The 11,477-nt window shown below is 45.4% G+C and overlaps 1 protein-coding gene across 8 annotated transcripts in view; it reads left to right on the forward strand.

The window, feature by feature from the left end:
• Positions 1–11,477, forward strand: part of SLC7A1 (solute carrier family 7 member 1) — a 1,877,700-nt gene that overhangs the window by 1,152,456 nt on the left and 713,767 nt on the right. The gene's annotated exons all lie outside the window — the stretch shown is intronic.

An 11,477-nucleotide genomic window follows, 5' to 3' on the forward strand; every position in this document is an offset into this window, starting at 1 on the left:
GGGGAACTGGTCTACCCTCAATCCTTCTGAGGATGAGTCGGTTTACCTAGAGGCTTTTGGTTCTCGCCCTTCCACCTCCTGGGTGTCTCCGCCCTTTGACCCCCTCATGGAAGTGGTGGCGCAGAAGGCATGGACGGCCCCTGACTTGATGGAACCTACCCCACGGAGGCCTTTAAAATTTATCACAGCCCCTTCTGATAAACAGTTTTTAACCAAGGGTGTCCCTGTTGATGCCATGGTGGTGGCGGCGGCCACTAAGAAGGAACTGGCTGATCCTTCAGTACCGATCCATCCACCTAATAAGGAATCTGGGACTATGGATAGGTACGGCAAGCGGATGTTTTCTTCAGCGACCTTTGCCATGCGGTCACTGAATTACTTATGTCATTTCACCCGCCTTCAAAGAGACATGCTCAAAGAAATGGGTGATGCTTTACAGGATCCAACAGCTGCGGGGTCTCAAGACAAAATCAACTCCCAGCTGGCAACCCTGAACTCGATTGTTAACTCCTCCATGCGGCTTATTTCTTATGCGGCTGATGGGGCAAGTAGGGCTGCAGGCACAGGTGTGGCCTTAAGGCGTCATGCCTGGATGCAGCTTTGTAACTTTGCTGACCCCTTCAAGGCATCCTTCACGAACACCCCCTTTGATGGTTCGGCGTTGTTCGGACGTCAAGTGAAGGATACTTTGACCAGATGCGAACAGGATGGCAAGACTTTCTCTGCCGTGGGAGTCCATTTTTCCACCCCGTCTGGACCATACCCTAAGGGTCAGAAGGGTGGAAAAATGTGGTTTTGCAAACCACAGGGAGTCGCGCCTGACGCACGAGGTGAGTTCCCCTCTAGAGGCAGGGGAGGGGACAATAACAGACACCGCCCTAGGGGCAGAGGGGGTCCGCAGATTCAGGGTAGCAGAGAAGCTGTCTCTGGCCAGCCCTTCCAGCATCCCTGAGATGCTGCCCGACTGTCCGCCTTCGGAGGCAGTCGGGGGAAGATTATCACTGTACCCAGAAGCCTGGCTTTCCCTCACCCAAGACAAATGGGTACGGTCAGTTGTATCCGAGGGTTACGAAATTCCCTTTGCCCACACCCCAACACAGCCAAAAAGGCCCCTTCCAGATGTTCCACCCGGTCTAAGGGAACAGGCAGTATTAGAAATCTCAAAACTGCTAAGAAAAAGAGCCATCCAACCAGTCCCAGCAGACCAGCAAGGATCCAGAATCTACTCCAAGTTCTTTTTGGTACCAAAAAAGACAGGGGACTGGAGACCAATCTTGGATCTCAGCAGACTAAACAGGTCTGTCCAAAGAACGAAGTTCCGGATGGTCACGCTACAGTCCATTCTACCCTTTTTGGGCCAGGACAATTGGATGTGCTCTATAGACCTTCAGGATGCGTACTACCACATCAAGATGCACAGGCGCTCCAGGAGGTTTCTCCGCTTCCGGCTGGGGGCCAGTCACTACCAGTTCAGGGCCCTGCCCTTTGGTCTCACTACAGCCCCCTGAGTGTTCACCAAATGCATGGCAGTGGTTACAGCTCATCTGAGACGTCAAGGATTTCAGGTGTTTCCATATCTGGATGACTGGCTCCTTACCGCCACCACCAGGCGTCAACTTCTTCAGTCCAGAGATTACACCATTCAAACTTGCAAAGAGCTAGGTATCTCCATAAATTTAGAAAAGTCTGCCTTGTCGTCTTGTCAGTCTATTACTTTCATAGACGCCATATTGGACACAGCCGAATTAAACGTAAAACTCACCGCACAGAGAGTTTCAGATATTTGTGCACATGTTCACATCCTTCTTCAGAGCAACAGGATACAGGCCAGGTTCGTACTGAAGACTTTAGGTCTCATGGCAGCTGCCATTACGTTACTTCCCCTAGCTCGCTTTCACATGCGGATCCTTCAATGGATGCTCTTTTCCCAGTGGTCCTTTCAACAGCTTCCAATGTCACACAGCATTTTAATCACACAATTATGCAAGAAACACCTGTCTTGATGAATGGTCTCCCCGCAAGTCATTCAGGGCAGACCCTTTGTTCCCCCCCCCCCGGTTGCTACGGTGACAACAGACGCCTCCCTGATCGGGTGTGGGGGGGGGCATTTTCAGGGCAGGACAGTGCAGGGCACATGGCAACCGTTCGAGCTCCACCTCCACATAAATGTCTTGGAGATGAGAGCAGTACTTTTAGCGTTGCAAGCCCTTCAGGACTCTCTTCCCATCGGGACTATTGCAGTTCAGATGGACAATATGTCCGTAGTGTGGTACATCAACAAGCAGGGCGGAACCAAGTCCTACCCCTTGTGTCGAGAAGCACTCAGACTTTGGCAGTGGGCGATCTCTTCTCAGCGGTTTCTGATAGCAACGCATATCCCCGGGAAGTCCAACGTAATAGCGGACTGGCTGAGTAGAACCATTCTCATGCCGCATGAGTGGTCTCTCAAACAGTCAGTAGTGGAAGAGATTTTCCAATGATGGGGTCAGCCTTGCTGCGATCTTTTCGCAACACCTCAAAACAGCAAGTGTCACGACTTCTTCACTCTCTTCCCGGCCATCCCCTCTGAGATGCTCTAGTCCACGATTGGCCCCGGGGTCTTCTGTACGCTTTTCCCCCTTTCCATTAATCACACAGATGATTCAGAAAGCTACCGCATTGAGATCCACAATGATCCTCATTGCCCCTTACTGGCCTCGACAAATCTGATTTCCGTTCCTGCATCGTTTTGGAGCAGCCCTGGCATCTGAACCCAGTGCCAGACCTCTTGACCCATCAGTCAGGTGAGCTGCACCACTCCCTCCTCCCTCTCAACCTCACAGCTTGGTTGCTCCACTTCCAACCTTAGCCAGGCTTCCCTTTATTTCCCACTCGGTGAGTGACATCATTCTAGCTTCCCACAAATCTTCTACCAGGAGGATTTATGCTAGCAAATGGAAACGCTTCTCCTTCTGGGCAGAGACTAGAAACATGGATCCTTTCACGGCAGCTATCCAGTCAGTCTTAGATTTCTTGGCTGAACTTTTTCAATCAGGTTCTTCTTCGTCCACTATCAGAGTTCAGTTAGCGGCCATTTCAAATTTTCATGTTGGCCTGTCAGACTCCACTGTTATGTCCCATAAACTTTCTAAAGCCTTCCTTAAGGGTATCTTTTTACTTAAGCCCCCAATCAGAGATCCCCCACCACAGTGGGATTTGAATCTGGTTTTAACCTCTCTCATTCTACCACCCTTTGAACCTGCGGCTTCCTGTTCCTTGAAGTTATGGAAAACTCTATTTCTAGTGGCCATAACTTCCGCGAGGAGAGTCTCAGAGCTTCACGCCCTGTGCGTTTGTCCTCCTTATATGATTTTCCATAAAGATAGAGTATCCCTCAGAACTAACCCATCTTTTTTACCCAAGATATCTTCTGAGGCAAATTTAAACCAGACTATTGATCTTCCAGTCTTCTTCCCTAATTACTCCAACAGAGAGGAACAAAAGTTGCATTTTTTGGATGTTCATCGTCAACTCCATTACTACCTGGATAGAACCAAGCAAGTTAGGAAATCTGAGCAGCTCTTCCTGTCTTATGCGGAAGGGAAGAAAGGCCTCCCAGTTTCCAAAGTAACCCTTTCCAGATGGTTGGCCTCTGTAATTACCTTCATCTATGAACTAAGGAGTCAAGAACTTCCTTCAAAACCTAGAGCCCACTCAACTAGAGCCTTAGCTACGTCAATAGCTTTTCAGGCTAGGTTACCTATAGACTCCATTTGTGCGGCAGCCACATGGGCCTCTCCTCATACCTTTATTTCTCATTACAAACTGGACATGGCCTCCAGAAGCCGAGCTAACTTTGGTTCCACCGTCCTCAAGAGTCTGTTCCAATGAGCCGCCCAGGGCTGAGGTGCTAGGGATGCGGTCCCATCCAGCAAGAATGAAGGCGAGATTGACAACTTAACATTGAGAAGTTATGTACCTACCATAACGTTCCATGTCAGTTGTCTTCTTCTCGCCTTCTTTCTTGCATCCCACCCTCCAACCCCCTAGCCTGGACAGACCGAAAGGATCTTGTTGGGCCGTCTTTCATCCCAACTTGGACTCCCATAGTTGCCCTTTTTCTGGGTATGTTATAGTTATAGGTATTACTCCTTCTCCTTTGTTCTGGGATCAGAACTGCTTTGGTGTTATCTATCAAACGAGATCTGGGTAGTTAGCGCCTAGCATTGTGGGATACAGGGGAGCCTCGAGCCGGTAAAAATAGCTCTCGAGCTTTGGTATAGGCCGAGCCGGAGCCAAGGATCGGCTCCGAACCCATCCAGCAAGAAAGAAGGCGAGAAGAAGACAACTAACATGGAACGTTATGGTAGGTACATAACTTCTCATTTTATCTGTTAACCAGGAAAACGCACATTGGACTACAGGACACAGATCATTAATAGCTCATAGCCTTACGTAAGTGCCTGACAACTCTAATACAAAGGTATAAAACAACAGGTGTTGCTTGGACATGCATTTTCAGCACAATAAGAAGTACAAAAACTCTAATGACTGACTGTAAATCTTTATTATTTACCAGAAAAGAAAAAAAGTTAATGAGGGCATAAGCATAAATGTGAGACAAAAAAAGTTATGAAAGAGACTACTGTAGTTCAATTAATAATTAAACATTTGTCAAGTACCACCTCTAATCTTCCACTCTACACTATCCAAGTAATGTATGCATTTCTGCAAGTCAGCTTACTATTACAAGAAAAGAAAAACAGTGCACAGTTATTATCAGAAAACCAAAGAAAGGTAGACTAAAAGCAATTAATAACTGCAGTGTTGAGGAATATGGTGGGGTACAGGATGTATTTGTAATATCTCACTAAAATACAGATAATGTAACCAACATATAAAAAAGATATGTGATTTACAGAACACATCTGATAATGCAAGGCTTGTATCTTGGGTGGAGATTTGCAATAAAACAACTGAGAAGATAGTAAATATATGATTCAGGGAGCTTGTACTACTTACAAAGGGTATGAAGTCTGAAACTTGAATGTCTGTTATTATTTTCTAACTTCAGTCTTTAATGATTTGCCACTAATTTGCCAAAAAAATAAATAAACGCAATTTTATGAAGAATGAAAAAAATCTGGACTTTCTGTGAAAATGTATCTAGTTGATAGGTATGACTTCATTCAATATGTTTTGTTGTTTAAAATGGTTCTTACTTTGCTGTTCTTTGATTTTTGTTATGACATTACTACATTTTTTAAGTTATTTTGTTGCCTATGTAGCCTGGGCCATGCCTGAAAAAGTTCTTTGGGCCAATGTCCCCACTCCATTATCAGATGGTAAATAGCATAAACTATAAAGGAGCAATGTAATCTTTAACATAATTGACACAATGGGTAAGGGCTTTGTCTATCATGCACAAAATACAAGGCTTGAGCCTGACCAGTGGTTAATACCTGTGCACAGTTTGCATGTGGTCTCTGTACAGTACTTTCCACCTCCCAAAACATGCTGGGTGTTGTAAACTCAAACTCACCATAAAAAATGCCTGGAGCCATGGGTAGCACCACAGACTGTAGGTAGTGACTGTTGAGGTAAGAATTGTAAAACTAACTACTTTGGGCAATAACCCATATATATATATATATATATATATATATATATATATATATATATATATGGGTCCTGAATGAGCAAACGTCCGAAACCAAAACGGCTGGGCATACTTACGCGAAAGTACTTGTCATCGAAAAGCACTTTCCCATAAGTATGCATGTTACCGACGCTGTACTATAGTGCAGATAAGGGAAAATTCCTTTTCTTCACTCTAGTGCGGTCTCGGAGGTAGAATAATTAAGTAGGGGTGGTGTGGGGAGCACAGCCCCCCACATGGGGGGTGAAGCCCCCCTGCTAAAACATTAGTGTATTTTTTTTTTTTTTTTACAAACACGCTTTAACGAAAGTGCTGTTTCGATTAAAGCGCTTTCGTTAAAGTGTGTTCGGTGGATATGGATTCGGACATTTGCTCACTTGATACTCTTCTTCTTCTTCTTTCGGCTTTTCCCAGTTAGGGGTCGCCACAGCGGATCAGCTGTCCGCTCATGATTGGCAGTGGAGTTTTATGGTGTCGAGTTGCCAGCCCGGCACCCAACCTTCCACGTAAGGCACACACACACACATTCACTCACACCTAGGGCCAATTTAAAGTGTCCAATCCACCTACAGCATGTCTTTGGGATGTGGGAGAAACCGGAGCACCCGGCAGAAACCCACGCAACCTCAGGGAGGACATGCAGACTCCGCACAGAAGGCACCCCAGCCGAGGATCGAACCAGAGAACCTCTTGCTGTGAGGTGACAACGCTAACTGATGCACCACCGTGGCCGCCCATAGTTATTTACATACACTATTTACTGGGTTTTTTTTCAGTTTATTGTCTTTCATCAGTGCTTTTAATGTTGAATTTTTGCCTATGTACATACCTGTACACACTCAAATATTATTTTTATTTTTGGACTGGTGTCTTTAAACTTTTGAGTGTTATGGTCATGTGATTTAGTTGGGTGTTTAAGTGGGGTGTTGTCCTTTTGCAGTAGTTTTGATAAAGTCCCATAGTGGATGAAAGCGCTCAACTTATCTACTGCTGCTAAACAGCTTCACAGTCCCCTCGCCCTCTGTAGGAACTGGCACCAATATCAAAATCTACAGCAAAGTACTATACAAGCATTTATATAGATGCATGGAATCAGGAATACCTGACGGGACAAAATCATCCTCCGCAAGGAAGAGTAAACCTGTCTGGCAGACGTCTGCAATAAACAAACTATATAACAAAAAGAAAAAATTGCTTTCTAGGACCAAGAAGGAGGAGGTGCCCAACTGAATGGTGCAGTGGTGCAGCGGTAGCGTTGTCGCCTCACAGCAAGAGGTTCTCCAGTTCGATTCTCGGCTTGGGTGTCTTCTGTGAGGAGTCTGCATGTTCTTCTACGTTCGTGTGGGTTTCCTCCGGGTGCTCCGGTTTCCTCCCATGTTACAAAGACATGCATCTGGAGCATTTCTCACTGGGCCTCCGCTGAAAATTGGCTTTGTTCCAAGTTGGGCTTTCCCGGTTAACAAATGTTAAATAAATAAAATAAAAAATAAAATCTCTCCAAAGCCTGAACAAGCAAATAAGAGCACTAGTGAAATCCCCTAAAGTCAAACTAATTGGCCACATCTACTAGAGACAATCATAAGGCCTTCTTCACATTAGTCAGCAATCTCAAAGGAAGCATCCAAATCTGTTCAGAACTGGAGGTCAAGGACACCACATACACAAATGCTGTTGATATAGCCAACCTACTAGCTGACAGATTCAGCAAAAACTTTACCCCTCTGTCCCTCCCATCAGTAAATCAGGGCATCCCCAGTACCTGCCCCCTCCCCTTATCTCTAGGGAACAGGTCATCACTGCTCTCTCAAAAGCAAAAAATGTACCCTCCATGGGATCCAATAACATCCCAGCCTGCATCCTACATGAACTCAGGCATGAACTTGCAGCACCATTAGGCACCCTATTCAACCAAAGCCTGAGTACCGGCTTTGTCCCAGTTGAGTGGAGGACAGCCACTGTCATCCCTTTACACAAAGCTGGAGTGTCCACCGATCTGGGAAATTATAGCCCCATCAGCCTAACTAGCCTGATCTGCAAAGTCATATAATGGATTATCATGGACATCATTAACAGGGACATAGGCAACCTCCAAACATTCGACCCCACACAGTTTGGCTTTGTCAAGGGGAGGTCTTGTCTGTTAAATCTGGTCAACTTCTTTGAGACAGTCACCAAAGCCATGGACGAGGGGAAGATGGTGCACACCGCCTACCTTGACCTGGCCAAAGCCTTCGACACTATTCCCCACTTGGGCATAATAAATAAACTCTCTCAACTAGGCATCAATCCATATGTTACCAGATGGGTAGCAAACTGGCTCACTGATAGAACCCACCTAATCAAAACAGGAGAAGCCACCTCAAGCAGTAAACCTGTAATGAGTGCAATACCCCAGACATTGGTCCTGGGATCTCTGTTATTCTGTATATACTTCTCTGAGGTGCAGGCCCAAACCAGTGGGCTATGGCTGATCAAGTTTGCAGATGACTGCAAGCTGGGCGCAGTCATCAATTTCCCAAGTGATGAGGATGTCTTCCAAGAGGGTCTCACCCAAACAAATGACTGATGACAGAAACATGGCCTCAAGCTGAATGATAAAAAATGCATCATCATCCCCTTTGGGAAGAGTGACGTCCCCACATATTATCACATTAGTAATAATATCTTAAACAGGCAATCAGTTGTGAGGTATTTGGGCACCTAGGTTGAAACTAACCTGATTTTTGACCACCATGTTGCTTCAGTTGCATGGAAAGCTTTCTACATGGCCAACCTCATAAGTAGGGGTATCTCATCTAGGGACAAGGAGGTCATAATATCCCTGTATTCTTCCCTTGTAAGGCAAATTATTGAGTACAATGCCTCCTTCAGCCTGTACCTTGCAAAACACTTGCAGCAGCTGGAGAGACCACAGAGGTTCTTCACCAGGAGAATCCAGGGCCTCAAACATCTTCCTTACACAGATAGGCTAAAAGCCTTGTCCCTCTACTCAGTTTCATACATACTCCTCAGAGGTGACCTCTGTGTGGCATACAAAGCAATTTCACACCCCACTTTGATGGGACTGCTACATATCCTCAAGTCAAGCTCCACTTGAATGACCCGCATGCGCGACCTCAACCTGGTCTGTGACATCAATAAGACTTATTGGCAGAACAGATTTGTGTCCCAGAGATTCCTCCATCTCTACATCAAGCAGAGTACCTCATTATCCCTTTTAAGCGCAGCCTGCATAACTGGATGGGAAACAGAAAATACACCCCTGGGATTCCACCTGATTCACTGCTGGACAGGGGCTTTTGGGTGCTGACCTGTCTAAACATGGGCTAAACTCTTGGCAAGCCTTATCAGGGCCTCAGGGCCAATAGCCTAGTAATTTCCTATGACCCTATGATCTATGCCTGGCATACAGGGCATTGTCATACCCCACTCTGATGGACCTCCTGTATATTCACAAAACAAACAGCACCAGCATTACCAATTCTAAACACTTAAACCTTCCCTGTGATAGAAATAGGACCTGCTGGAGAGAAAGGTATGTATCCCAGAGACTAGCCTGTCTATGGAACAGCCTCCCCATCCACGTGAAGCAGAGTTCCTCCCTAACCCAATTCAAGAGCAACTTGGACAATTGTATGTCAAACTGGAAATTCATCCCTGGTTTGGCATCTATGTCTGTAGTGGACACATGTAACATGTAAATGGTTCATCTCCCAGGCCCACACTTACACTTATCAATGTTATCAGAACTTGTCAGAGATTTGGGATGCATGGCTAGGCTGAAAAAGGCCTTTGTGGTCATTAGCCTAGTACACACCTATGAATCTATACTGCTTGCAGTTGTGAATGATTACAGAAAAAAATAGCATCAGGGAAATGAATGTGAGATGATATGACAAAGACAGTCTTTTCCTGCTTAAGTTGACTGTGACTCCAGGTTGCCATGTAAGATACATTTATCTGAGAAGCTTTGAGATCCTAAGTGTTGTCATTGTGTACTATTTCTACCAGTTATACCAAACTAGGTTAATGGGGACTTCATAGTTACTTTAGATTATGTTGCCAGGAACCAAAATATGTCCCACTGTGGAACAGGTCTGCTGAGATCCTCATCACAAAACCACAGCTAAACACTCACATGCCTGGGCCACTAATCTCAAACTTTAAGACAGCACTAGTCAGAAAATGCATAACATACAGACATATACACATACACGAACAAGCAAATACTCAGATAATTCCTACTTATTAGCAAACTTCTTCTTCTTCGTCTTCTTCTTTCGGCTGCTCCCGTTAGGGGTTACCATAGCAGATCAACTGTTTCCATTTCTTCCTGTCCTCTGCATCTTGCTCTGTTATACCAACCGCCTGCATGTCCTCTCTCACCTCATCCATAAACCTTATCTTAGGCCTTCCTCTGTTCCTGTTACCTGGCAGCATCATCCTTAGCATCTTTTTCCCAATATACTCTGCATCCCTCCACAGCACATGTCCAAACCAACGTAATCTTGCCTCTCTGGCTTTGTTTCCAAACCTTCCAACCTGGGCTGACCCTCTAATATACTTATTACTAATCCTGTCCATCCTCGTCAAACCCAGTGCAAATCTTAACATCTTCAACTCTGCCATGTCAAGCTCTGACTCCTGCCTTTTTGTCAATGCCACTGTCTCCAACCCGTATAACATAGCTGGTCTCATTACCCTCTTGTAGACCTTCCCTTTCACTATTACTGGTACTCGTCTGTCACAAATCACTCCTGATGCTTTTCTCCACCCACTCCATCCTGCCTGTACTCTCTTCACCTCTCTTCCACACTCACCATTACTCTGAACTGTTGATCCCAAGTACTTAAACTCAATCACCTTCGCCACCTCTACTCCCTGCATCCTCACCATTCTCTGTCCTCCCTCTCATTCACACACATATATTCTGTCTTTGTCCTGCTGACCTTCATTCCTCTTCTCTCTAGAGCATATTTCCACCTCTCCAGGGTCGTCTCCACCTGTTCCCTACTCTCACTACAGATCACAGTGTCATCTGCAAACATCATAGTTCACGGGGACTCCTGTCTGATCTGTCAACCTGTCCATCACTATTGCAAATAAGAAAGGGCTCAGAGCTGATCCTTGCTGTAATCCCACCTCCACCTTAAACGCATCCGTCACTCCCACAGCAGACCTCACCGCTGTCACACTAACCTCGTACATATCCTGCAGCACTCTTACATACTTCTCTGACACTCCCGACGTCCTCATAACAATAACACAACTCTTGTCTAGGCACCCTGTCATATGCTTTCTCTAAATCCACAGACACAATGCAACTTCTTCTGACCTTCTCTGTACTTCTCCATCAACATTCTCAGAGCAAACATCGCATCTGTAGTGCTCTTTCCTGGCATGAAACCATACTGCTGATCACTAATCATCACCTCCCTTCTTAACCTAGCTTCCACTACTCTTTCCCATAACTTCATGCTGTGACTGATCAGTTTAATCCCTCTGTAGTTACTACAGCTCTGCACATCACCCTTATTCTTAAAAATCGGTTCCAAAACACTTTTTCTCCATTCCTCAGGCATCCTGTCACTTTCCAGACCAAGCAGACCCATACATATATATATATATATATATATATATATATATATATATATGTATGTGTGTGTGTGTGTGTGTGTGTGTGTGTGTGTGTGTGTGTGTGTGTGTGCATACAGGTTTACCATCAAAATTTAGAATGTAGGTACAGCGAACATGGAAATACCGAATGACAGTTGGCAGACTCCTGTGTTTCCGAACGTTATGATAGCGAGAGTACATATCAGCGAATGCAACTGTACAT

The sequence above is a fragment of the Protopterus annectens genome, chromosome 5.part1 (assembly GCF_019279795.1).
Source record: "Protopterus annectens isolate FY-2018-M chromosome 5.part1, PAN1.0, whole genome shotgun sequence".
In the NCBI taxonomy this organism is placed as follows: Eukaryota; Metazoa; Chordata; order Ceratodontiformes; family Protopteridae; genus Protopterus; species Protopterus annectens.